Source organism: Oryx dammah, unplaced genomic scaffold, assembly GCF_014754425.2.
Source record: "Oryx dammah isolate SB20612 unplaced genomic scaffold, SCBI_Odam_1.1 HiC_scaffold_3, whole genome shotgun sequence".
NCBI classification, from domain to species: Eukaryota; Metazoa; Chordata; class Mammalia; order Artiodactyla; family Bovidae; genus Oryx; species Oryx dammah.
In genome coordinates, this window is record NW_024070187.1 from 29,186,378 (window position 1) to 29,195,466 (window position 9,089).

At 39.6% G+C, this 9,089-nt stretch overlaps 1 long non-coding RNA gene across 1 annotated transcript; it reads right to left on the reverse strand.

Annotated features, from left to right (window-relative positions):
• Positions 1-905: 905 nt before the first annotated feature.
• LOC120861923 lies at positions 906-8,469 on the reverse strand. Its single transcript, XR_005720655.1, has 3 exons — positions 8,456-8,469; positions 4,995-5,001; positions 906-1,020 (listed from the first exon to the last, which is right to left on the reverse strand). It is a non-coding gene; the product is annotated as an uncharacterized LOC120861923 (long non-coding RNA).
• Between the last annotated feature and the right edge of the window lie 620 nt (positions 8,470-9,089).

A 9,089-nucleotide genomic window follows, 5' to 3' on the forward strand; every position in this document is an offset into this window, starting at 1 on the left:
TTTCAGTGTTCTCTTAGTGAATAAGTTTCATCTCTTCAGTTGTACAAGCAAGAAATCTAGACGGCACTTGGAAACTATCAACAGATCCTGCTCATGTGGTATTTATCTTTCAAATTTACCTATTTCTCTCCATCTATAGCCTTGCCCAAACCTAAGCTTTTAATGACCTACCTGCATAAGTCAAAACTCAATAGGTGCTCAAAGCACTGTGTGTACATTTCACACCATTTATCAATCTTTCAATTTTACATTTCATAGTGTGATTATTTGAACAATGTGTAATTTTCCCCTAGACTTGCACAGTTCAACCAGAAAGCCAATATCTCGCACATGTAGCTGTTTAAACTTAAATTAATTAAAATCAAATAAAATTAAGAATTCAACCCCAAGAAGACATACCAATGGCCAACAGCATCTGAAGAGATGCTCAATATCATTATGCAATAGGGAAAAGCAAATCAAAACCACAATGAAATATCATATCACACATGTTAGAATAACTATTATCAAACAGACAACAAATAACAAGTGTTGACAGGGTGATGGGGAACAAGGGAAGCCTTATCCTGTTGGTGTGAATTTAAATTGGTGAAACTATAATGGAAAACAACATGTAGGTTCCTCAACAAAATAAAAATATAACTACCATATGATCCAGCAATTCTACTCCTAGGTATTTATCCAAAGAAGGTGAAAGGACTATTTCAGAAAGATATATGCACCCCTATATTCAATGCAGTAATGTTCATAATACTCAAGGTATGGAAGCAACCTAAGTGCCCATCTATTATTAGTGGATAAAGAAGATGTGACACACTCATATGCATGTGTCTATGTATGTATAATAGAATATACTGTACTCTATTGTTTCTATTAGCTAGCATCTATGTATTATATTTTGTTTGTTTTTTTTTTTTAAAGATGCCCCACTTGCAAGCTCTGTATCTGTACTGAAAATCAAGATCAAGTGAGCTTTTGCCCTTCTGTTCCACGGGAGTTTTCTGTCCTCCCTGAGCTTGCCTTAGTCTATTTCGTATAACAGAATGTTTTCTGTTATATATACACACACATAATACATACATATACATAGTAAAATATTACTTAGCCATAAAAGGAAACCTTTCCCTTTACAACAACATCGATGGACCTAGAAAGTATTACACTAAGTGAAATAAGCCAGAAAGGCAAATACTATATGATTTCATTTATGTAAAATCTAAAAAGCTAATCAAGTGAACAAATATAACCAAACAGAAACAGTCATCAATAAAAAAGAACAAACAGGCCATTGCCAGACAGTAGGGGTTGGGGAGGAGAAAATGGGAGCTTAAGAGGTATAAACTTTCAGTTTTACAACAAATTAGTCACAAATATAAAACGTACAGATTGGGGAAAATAGTCAATAATTATGTAATGTCTTTGGCAACAAAGGATAACTAGACTTATCATGGTGATCTTTTTGTGATGTATAGACACATCAAATCACTATGTTGTACACCAGGAACTAATACAGTGCTGTAGGTCAATTATACTTCTAAAACAAACTCATAGAAAAAGAGATCACACCTGTGGTTAACAGAGGAAGAGAGGAGGAGCCGGGGATGAAGGCAGTTCAGTTCAGTTGCTCAGTCATGTCTGACTCTTTGTGACCCCATGGACTGCAGCATGCCAGGCCTCCCTGTCCATCACCAACTCCTGGAGTTTACCCAAACTCATGTCCGTTGACTCAGTGATGCAGTCAAACATCTCATCCCTCTGTTGTCCCCGTCCTCTCCCGCCTTCAATGTTTCCCAGCATCAGGGTCTTTTCCAATGAGTCGGTTCTTAGTAGCAAGTGGCCAAAATATTAGAGTTTCAGCTGCAGCATCAGTCATTCCAGTGAATATTCAGGACTGATTTCCTGTAGGATTGACTGGTTGGATCTCCTTGCAGTCCAAGGGACTCTCAAGAGCCTTCTCCAACACCACAGATCAAAAGCACTGATTTTTCGGCACTCAGCTTTCTTTATAGGCCAATTCTCACATCCATACATATAGGACTGCTGGAAAAACCAAAGCTTTGACTAGATGTACCTTTGTTGGCAAAGTAATGTTTTTTATTTTTATTTTTTATTTTTTTTGATGCTTTTTTTTAAATTTACTTCACAATTCTGTATTGGTTTTTTAATATGCTGTCTAGTTTGGTCATAGGTTTCCTTCCAAGGAGCAGGTGTCTTTTAATTTGGCTGCAGCCACCATCTGCAGTGATTTTGGAGCCCAAGATATATATGAAAGTTAAGAGTAAATCTTGAGAGTTCTCATCACAAACAACAACAACCAAAAAAAAAAACACTTTTTCCTCATTTCTTTAATGTTTTATGAGATGACTGATATTCACTAAACTTATTGAGATAATCGTTTCATGATATATGTAAGCATATCATTAGGTTGTAAACCTTAAACTTATATAGTGCTGTGTGTCAATTATATTTCAATGACACTGAAGTGATAAAAAAAATTCAATGCCTCACTCTCACTAGCTACATTTTAAGTGCCTAATGGGCCAATGCAGATAACAGCTACCATAGGGAATACTACAGATATACAACATTTCCATCTCAATTAATAGCACTACACTAAAAAGTGAGATTGGGAAAGACTAGAGATCTCTTCAAGAAAAGTAGAGATACCAAGGGAACATTTCATGCAAAGATGGGCACAATAAAGGACAAAACTGGTAGGGACCTAACAGAAGCAGAAGATATTGAGAAGAGGTAGGAAGAATACACAGAACTGTACAAAAAAGACCTTTACAACCCAGATAATCACGATGGTGTGATCACCAACCTAGAGCCAGATATCTTGGAATGTGAAGTCAAGTGGGCCTTAGAAAGCATCACTACGAACAAAGCTAGTAGAGGTGATGGAATTCCAGTTGAGCTATTTCAAATCCTGAAAGATGATGCTGTGAAAGTGCTGCACTCAATATGCCAGCAAACTTGGAAAACTCAGCAGTTGGCCACAGGACTGGAAAAGGACAGTTTTCATTCCAATCCCAAAGAAAGGCAATGCCAAAGCATGCCCAAACTACTGCACAAATGCAGTCATCTCACATGCTAGTAAAGTAATGCTCAAAATTCTCCAAGCCAGGCTTCAGCAATACGTGAACCATGAACTTCCAGATGTTCAAGCTGGTTTTAGAAAAGGCAGAGGAACCAGAGATCAAATTGCCAACATCCACTGGATTTTCGGAAAAGCAAGAGTTCTAGAAAAACATCTATTTCTGCTTTATTGACTATGCCAAAGCCTTTGACTGTGTGGGTTACCATAAACTGTGGAAAATTCTGAAAGAGATGGGATTACCAGACCATCTGACCTGCCTCTTGAGAAACCTGTATGCAGGTCAGGAAGCAACAGTTAGAACTGGACATGGAACAACAGACTGGTTCCAAATAGGAAAAGGAGTATGTCAAGGCTGTATATTGTCACTCTGCTTGTTTAACTTATCTGCAGAGTACATCATGAAAAACACTGGGCTGGAAGAAGCACAAGCTGGAATAAAGATTGCCAGAGAAATATCAATAACCTCAGATATGCAGATGACACCACCCTTATGGCAGAAAGCAAAGAACTAAAGAGCCTCTTGATGAAAGTGAAAGAGGAGAGCGAAAAAAGTTGGCTTAAAGCTCAACATTCAGAAAATGAAGATCATGGCATCCGGTCCCATCACTTCATGGCAAATAGATGGGGAAACAGTGGAAACAGTGTCAGACTTTATTTTGGGGGGCTCCAAAATCACTGCAGATGGTGATTGCAGCCATGAAATTAAAAGATGCTTACTCCTTGGAAGGAAAGTTATAACCAACCTAGACAGCATATTAAAAAGTAGAGACATTACTTTGCTGACAAAGGTCCGTCTAGTCAAGGCTATGATTTTTCCAGTGGTCATGTATGGATGTGAGAGTTCGACTGTGAAGAAAGCTGAGCACCAAAGAATTGATGTTTGTAACTGTGGTATTGAAGAAGACTCTTGAGAGTTCCTTGGACTGCAACCAAACCATCCTAAAGGAGTATAGTCCTGGGTGTTCATTGAAGGGATTGATGGTGAAGCTGAAACTCCAATACTTTGGCCACCTGATGCGAAGAGCTGACTCATTTGAAAAGACTCTGATGCTGGGAAGGATTGAGGGCAGGAGGAGAAGGGGACGACAGAGGATGAGATGGCTGGATGGCATCACCAACTCGATGGACATGGGTGCGGGTGAACTCTGGGAGTTGGTGATGGACAGGGAGGCCTGGCATGCTGTGGTTCATGGGATCGCAGAGTCAGACATGACTGAGCGACGGAACTGAACTGAACTGAAGCTGCATGAGAGCACTTTATACCCACCATCCACAACTTGACACTTATAGACAGCCTGAAAAAGAGTAGGCTACACACACACATACACACACATAAACTATTGAGGAATAATGAACATAAGATACTGGGACAACCACCAGAAATCATTTGTGGTTCGAATTCATCACGCTATGAATCTCATGACTGCAGCAGTTCCAATCCTTTTAAAAACTAGTAAAAAGAAATGACTTCTTACAAGTCAAAATTGGGTTTCCCTGGAGGCTCAATGCTAAAGCACCCACCTGGCAATGCAGGAGACACCTGTTTAATCCCTAGTCTTGGAGGATCTCACATGGAGCAACTAAGCGCATGTGACACAACTACTGAGCCTGTGCTCCACAGCCTGAGAACCACAACTGCGGAGCCCATGTGCTGCAGCCACTGACGCCCATGTGCCCTGGAGCCTGTGCTCTGCAACAAAGCCACTGCAATGAGAAGCCAGTGTACCACAGCTAGAGAGCAGCCCCCATTCGCTACAGCTAGAGAAAAGCCTGTGCAGCAACAGAAACCCAGAACAGCCAAAAACAGGTTCAAAAATTGTAAAAGTCAAAATTACCAGCACTGGCAGAAATTCTGAATCTCATTCCAAGGGAAGGTATGGTTGTTGTTATTAACCTTAGGACTCATTATCACCTCCTGGATAAGTTTATGTTAATAATGTATTAATAAATCTTACAGCATCTGTCACTGAAATGGAGATGGAAAGCAGAATGCATAGTCAATCTCACTTATAAACTAAATAATGCACATATATCGTCTACCTGGCAATTATGTCCTACTTACTATAACTATAGTGTACACTACTACACAACTATAACTAAAATTATAGTCAAATAAAGCATTAAATCAAACCTTCCCTAGATCCATGGATTATTACGTCTTCCAAAAGCAGTGTATATGTATTTAAAATTATTTTATTCTGGGAGTTGTAGGAATTTTAAAGTTTAAGAAAAATGGACTTTGAAAATTGGCTGGAAAAGCAAAAAAACTCAGCATACTAAGCACACTATGGTAGAAAAATCAAATAAAGTCAGGATGATGTACATGAAATACTAAGTCAAAATTTAACATTTAACTTTAAGACTTAAATGCCCTGATTTTCAGAATCATCACCTACACAGGAAGACATATGGCTAGTATTAATACTCAAGATAAAAAAATAAAAATGCCCGAAGACATATGCAAATCACCTGCGAGGCTTTTTCAAGCTACTTAAACTTCCAAAACCCTCTTGCTGTTGCTGCTGCTAAGTCGCTTCAGTCGTGTCCGACTCTGTGCGACCCCACAGATGGCAGCCCACCAGACTCCCCGTCCCTGGGATTCTCCAGGCAAGAACACTACAGTGGGTTGCCATTTCCTTCTCCAATGCATGAAAGTGAAAGTGAAGTCACTCAGTCGTATCTTCGCAACCCCATGGACTGCAGTCTACCAGGCTCCTCCGCCCATGGGATTTTCCAGGCAAGAGTACTGGAGTGGGGTGCCATTGCCGTCTCCGAAAACCCTCTTACTCCCTCATTAATGATTCTAACATACCCTGGTTGTAGAAGTAGCTGAAATGAAAGTGAAACAGTAGTCACTCAGTCCTGTCTGACTCTTTAAGACCCCATGGGACTGTAGCCTGCCAGGCTCCTCTGTCCATGGAATTCTCTAGGCAAGAATACTGGAGTAGGTTGCCATTTCCTTCTCCAGGAGTTCTTCCTGACTCAGGAGTCGAACCTCAGTTTCCTGCATTGCAGGCAGATTCTTTACGATCTGAGCTACCAAGGAAGTTTAAAGGTAGCTGACTTCCCAGCAAACATTTTTGCTCATCTTGCATAGCACTGAGTTGTTGAGAAGCAGTGGTCCAGCAGGGGACAATATTTTCTACCTTCTTTTACATTTAGGTGGGGCCTTCTGGCTGCTTTTTATCAATGGACCAGGAACAGAAGTTATGTATGTCACTTCAGGGCTTAGGTAGCACATTCTCTCTTCTCCCAAACAGAACTTGGATGGGAACATCACGGCAAGTTTAGAAGTTGTATGCTAAAGACAGAGGAATGCCTATCGGCCTAGATCCCTGAGCAACGATAAGGCACCAAACTCTCTCACCTCCTACCTAGTCTCCAGCCAGCCCACATCCAGTTATCAGTCAAAAATTCTCATCCTGTAGGTGAGAAATAAATACCTAGCATATTAATCCACTTGTACTTAGAGATTTATATGTTACAAGGACTGGATTATCCTTAGTAAGTATATGCTTCTATGTGGGCCTACCCCACTGCCCAAGGTTGAAAGCCATCACCATGGTGAGGCACCACTAAGCCACAAAGAGAGTGCATTACACAGATTTACTGGAGCAGAAGGGGCTGAAAATGCTATGATTGTAGTCTTTAAAAAGTATTATATAATGCTTTTCAAACCTCTGAAATTGTGATATCAATTATCAGGGCTTAATTTACATTCACTTACGAAGAAGGATATGGCAACCCGCTCCAGTAGTCTTGCCTGGGAAATCCCATGGACAGAGGATCCTGGCAGGCTACAGTCCATGGGGCTGCAACAGAGTCAGTCACAACTTAGCGACTACACAATGCAAATATTAATTTGATATTATACCATCTTGTCAAATTATTTGGCAGGTATAAGGTAAATGAAACTTCCTAAATTTCCACAAACTACACCAAAACATAGCTACAAGGAGTTCCAGAAATAGAGCAACCATAAGTTATAAACATCAAAACCAAGTTGGTTGTACACACCATAATTTATGGTGCACACTTTCTTCTCTGTTCAGATCAGCCAACAAGCTTCCTTTATGTTTCAAAATACAGCTCAGTGTTACCTTCTCTTAGCAAACTTCTCCCTACCCTCAGTCCTAGATAGTTAATCGCTGCAACCCTCTTGCCTTGTTCATACCATATTGTAATTCAATGGTTTACACATGGATTCTCTGTTCTAGATTCACTAAGCAAAAGTTTGAGTCTCATTCATATCAGAGGCTGGGACCAAGTCAGTAAAATGTACACTCCAAATGAATATTGATGAATGGATAATTTTCTCAGCACATCTCACTGCACAGAAACAAGAAACTAGTCTGTTTTGAATACAAGTATGAAAGACCCAAAAGCAAGTCAATGAGGTAGAAAGGAGGATACAGTATATGTGGTTAATATAAGTATTGGATGAGTCAATTTAATAACCTCTTATCAATAAAAATTTCTGTGCTTCCCAGGTGGCAGTAGTGGAATATAAGTACTATATGAGTCAATTTAACCTAATAAATTCTCTTTTGTCAATAATTTTTACCCTGAATTATCTGAAATTTTCAATACTGTTGTTTAACTTAAAAATATAATAGAAGTAAGCAGTTATCTTTAAAAAACATACATTTATAAATTACAGTGATCAACTAAGCTTATGTGTATAGTCTACAAGGCCTGACTGAGTCTCATTTCTTGCCACTGGTCTATAATGACAGACAAGAATTCAACAGACTTGAATTTACTTCAATAACTACATCAGGAGTTCTTTAATTTTAAGAGAAAAATAATACTTCAGAGAATAATATAAATGAGACGTGCTTTGAAATAAAATCACTTCTAACAAGGCCAGAAGGTTCTCAGAGGCAATCTGAGAGTATCATTCTTTATCTCACAGTCCCTCAGTTGCCATAAATGTACCTCAGCGAGGATACTGTCTTAAGTAATCCCAGAACCTTTCGTATGAATATATGACCAAAAGTTCCACTGCTAGATCTGGGAATACATTTTAAACCAGCTTTGCAAACCTAGAATGCCTCTTACAGACTCTTTCAAATGACAGGAAAACTTCAAGTACAATCTTCTTTGAGGGTGTTTGTGAATGAGAATGCCACTTTGGGACCCAGCTCAGAAACTCTTTCTTCCAGCTACAGAGGTAGTTTAAAGGGAAATATGAAAATTAGTTAACATTCCAGGGATCCCATGCAACCACATGCATTTAAAAGCACAATAGACCCCACAATCTCTAACCATTCAGCCGTGTAGAGGCTTCTGAGTGGGATGGTCCAGAGCTGACCTTGAATGTGTGCAAAGGCCATCTACACTACTGTAGTATACCTCCTGCATTACCTCATCAATTATCACAACTGAATAGTATTTAAGATCAAGAAATGGGAGGAGAAATTAAGTTGGGAGAAAGTTATCAGGAAACTCTCTTCACAGGCCTATTAAGTCAGAAGGCTGACGGACGGCACTTGCACACTGCAATGTGCTCACTTTGTGCTAGGTATTTCAGGCACCAAACACACATTAAATATCTTAATCCTTACAACAATTTCATGAGTTGGCACTATGATTAACACCCTGATTTCAGACTTTTGGCCTCCAGAACTATAACCAAATTCATTTTTGTTGTTCAAGCCACCAAGTTTGTGGTAATTGCTTACAGCAACCTTAGGGAATCAATAAAGGGAATAAGATTATGACAATTACGTCAGCATCATGGTGGAATGAGATGCTCCCTTTGTCTAACCCCTTCAATCTACAACTGGCTAAACACTCATAACTCAAAAAAGTATCCTCTGCCCAATACATTATGCAAGAGAGAGCCACACATCTAGACATCTGAATATGAGTGGACTGGCCACATAGAGAAGGCAGAACTAAGGGTTCAGCAAAGGCAGTGCCCCATTCCAGACCCTAGCCATGACAGCAGCAGAGGAAGCACACGAAACTGCAGCCTCTCAGCCTC